This window comes from Ailuropoda melanoleuca, unplaced genomic scaffold (assembly GCF_002007445.2).
Source record: "Ailuropoda melanoleuca isolate Jingjing unplaced genomic scaffold, ASM200744v2 unplaced-scaffold842, whole genome shotgun sequence".
Taxonomy (NCBI): Eukaryota; Metazoa; Chordata; class Mammalia; order Carnivora; family Ursidae; genus Ailuropoda; species Ailuropoda melanoleuca.
Window position 1 is genome coordinate 1 of NW_023253792.1, and position 3,560 is coordinate 3,560.

Below are 3,560 nucleotides of genomic sequence, written 5' to 3' on the forward strand. Positions count from 1 at the left end.
CAGGTTTAGCCAAAACACCCAAAAAATGGAAGCAACCCAAATGCCCATCAATACAGGCATGGAAAAACTGTGCCTTCTTCCTTGAATGGAAGACTAACATCAATCAAAAAGAACAAATTAACAGCACACACAACAGAAATGGATCTCACAAACAGGACAATGAGTGAGAAAAGCCAGACACAAAGGGTATATGATGAATTTACGTGACGTTCAAGCACNGTTCAAGCACAGGCACAACTTATGTGGGTCACCTCTCAGCGTGGGGCAGAGCCTAGAAAGGGGCCGCAGGTACCTGCGAGGGCGGATGGAATGTTCTACAACTCGATCTGGATGGAGGGTACTTGGGTGACTGCACATATGCATAATCACTGAGATGTAAGCCCAAGATTAATGCACTTTATTGTACGATCTACTTCAAAAATATTCTCCCTCTTTTACAACTATCCGGTAACCATGCATGGACATTTTATGATGGATTCCTCCTCCCAAGAAAACACACAAATAGTGAACAGGGAGCATGAATACTGTTAGCATGCTATGCAAGTACATCACTTCTTTTAAATGCGTACCTAACGCTTAAACACTGCTCACCAAACACTGGCCGAATGGATTTCACAGGTGGTAACAACTGTTTATGTTTTAGAAGCCCACAGAAATCCATATATATGTAGAGACAGCATAATATCCTCAATATAAGACACCCATCAGATATGAAAAACTATGGCTCTTGTCCAATTACTTCTGTCACCTCTGTCCAATGAATTCCTTTGTTCTTGTTCTTCCAAGTACAAGAAATACAAGGCAGGTGTTAAAACCGTCACCCAGAGCAAGGCAGATGCTAACCGAGTAAGGTGAAATGACAACACCACCTTCACTGTTTACAGTGCCAGTCTCACACACGGGCACAACTCTTTGTTATGCAGTCAGGCTGAACAAAAAGGTTGAGAGCACGACTCGCTGGCTGGGATCATCTAATCGAACCTCCCAGCCTGGGCAGAGAGCCGCCCTGGCGTCCCTGCTGGTGCGTAGCCCACCGCCGGGACAGGAGAGTGAGGGCACCTAAGAGAACGGACACACTCGGGGAGGGACACAGGCCACGGGGAACCGTGTCCGCCTTAACACGTTCCCCCCGGGACACCGGAGACAGAAATCACAGTTCGAAAAGTGTCACTTGGCAGCAAGTGGAGCAAAGTAAGTTCTGAACCCACGGGAAGGGGGCTCAAGAGTACCACCCCAAGCGATCAGACAAAAAGTGCAACAAACCCCAGCTCACCTCGCTATTGTGGCCCCGCAGGTTGAAGTTTATTCTCTGTGGCGTGTTTCTGTCCCGGCGGCAGTGGCTCGAGGTGAAGGTCACCCCGACAACGCCCCGGCCGTTGCCCGTGGCCAACCAGCCCTCCTCATAGTAGCGCCTGCGGCACACCGGCTTCTCCTTCTCACTCTTGGGAACACGCCCCTTCCAGGACAGGCAGAGGATGTTGGAGTCGCTGCAAAGGACAGGCCCATGTTCCACCGCTGCATACATACTTTTTTCCAGCGAATTGTTTTATTTAAAAAGTAATGCTGAATGCCGAAAAACTTAAACCAATGCTTTTCATGGATCAACTGATTGATTTTTGTGGTTGGCTTGCGTTATTTTCCCCGACCCCTTTTAATGAAGACTGACCTGAATCTAACTACAAGGTCAGTATTTTATAAAGAGCCACCAAATGCATAGTGAAAAAATTCCTCTAGAAAAGATGATGGCAGTCTGCTAGGAAAAGGTAATGCTTAAAAACAACATGCGTCCATTTTTATTTTCAAGTCCTTAGAGGAAGAGTGTCATTAACACGTGCTGATCAAGAAAGGGGGTTTTCTTCTTTTTACTCAACTTGGTTATTCTCATTCAGCCTGAGATTCCAGTTTAGTGTAATATGATTCCAGAGACAAAGGGTTGCAAATACATAGATTTCAAGTAACTTAAGGCTTTAAAGAATCCCTCGAGCTGGAATTTCTCTTCAAAAGTTCAGATGCAGAGACAGAACACGTGGGATCATCTTCCTTCTGAAGCCACCCTCTGGCATGTTTTCTCAACTAGACAAATTTCTGCTGCTGAAGCTGAAAAAGATTGCATAAAGGGAAAAAAAGGCACACAAACCGTGCAAAACAGACCAGAGTTTGTGCAGACAGCAGTCCAAGTTCAGAAAGAAAAAAAGACTCTCCCCACAGTTCTGAACCAGAAACTTCCCACCTCAGGGCCCGGCCTGGCTTCCCAGCAGGCAGGTTGCTGTGTCCTGGCAGAGAGCTGGGCTCCATCTGACTGGCCCTCCACAGACCGGTGCACTCTTCAGTGCCATAGAGGCGGAGAGAGAAAACCCCTTCGCTCACAGAGCCAGAAGGTTCTAAAGCTCTTTAAGTGGCACACGTGTTTGCATTGGGTGAATCCTAAATCCTCTCGTTGACAAAACGGAGCCTCACTACAGGATTCTATCTCTTTTGCCCCGTCTCCTTCTTCTCTCCCCTACTGGCTTCTCCCCTTTCTGTTCCTAAAGATACCTATTTTTCCATCTTGAAGGAAAAGACTATTTTCAGAATTAAGTACATCAAGTACTCTTCCTCCTACATGCAAGTCTTCTTGGACTCAACAGGGAAGAGAAGCCCTTAACGTGAAAACAGACAAGAGTTGGGTTCTTCCGCACTGTTTCCCTAGAGAGTCAGCAGGCTGTGCTGATGGGCGCTCTCCTGCTCACATTCAGAGATGCTTCCAAATGCCACATGTACAGTCCAAGGAAAGGAAGCTTTACTTGGATGTTCCTTGATACTTATTTTGTAAATACTGGTTTCAATTGCTACTTTAAAATATTATCCTATAGATACGGGAAAGGAAAAGGGAAATAATAAATTAAAACTTCGAGAATACAGTTAACTGAAAAAGGCAAAGGAACCAGTTCAATGTTCAAACTCGTTCCATCATACCTGACCTTGCTTTCCTGAAGTCATACACAGCCAGAGTTACTTCTCAGTCCAGAGTTTTGAAGTCTGTCCAAATCACCAAAAACACTGGAAAATAAAGTGCAAAACCCACTGCATGATGCCGCCCGCGCTGCCTGACACCACACTTCTCCCCCGGCCACCTTCTCACTTAGTTCCTTCTTTAAACTGCAGAGGTATTTTTGAGGCTTGAACTGTGCAAGTTTTTTTTTCTTCTTTTTGCAAACTTTCTTTACCCGTGAAGACCATGTGGAAAACTGACCATTAGTAACATATTTTTCTCCCCGGGCTCCTGAGCCCAGTAGTGTCAAGTTGCTCCATCTGATTCTTAAATTAATTTTCATCAGTTGTAAAACTCTTCAAGTGTGCACAAGAATGAGCCTGTCTTCTGGTGTCAATGTGTATGTGTACAAAGGAGGTCTTAGATATACACAGACATACGCTCTTCGATGGGCACCAAAGCGTCTGTCTTCCTAGTCATTTCAGGAACCATCTGATTAATCACAGCTTGAAGGCCCTGGAGTCTTACAAATCTGTAAAACAAAATAGGATATATATATAAATATATACATATAAATATATATAAATAT

At 44.9% G+C, this 3,560-nt stretch overlaps 1 long non-coding RNA gene across 1 annotated transcript; it reads right to left on the bottom strand.

Annotated features, from left to right (window-relative positions):
* Nucleotides 1-1,527: 1,527 nt before the first annotated feature.
* On the bottom strand, nt 1,528-3,500 carry LOC117800851. The gene is made up of 2 exons (XR_004623193.1): nt 2,956-3,500; nt 1,528-2,846 (listed from the first exon to the last, which is right to left on the bottom strand). It is a non-coding gene; the product is annotated as an uncharacterized LOC117800851 (long non-coding RNA).
* Nucleotides 3,501-3,560: the final 60 nt, after the last annotated feature.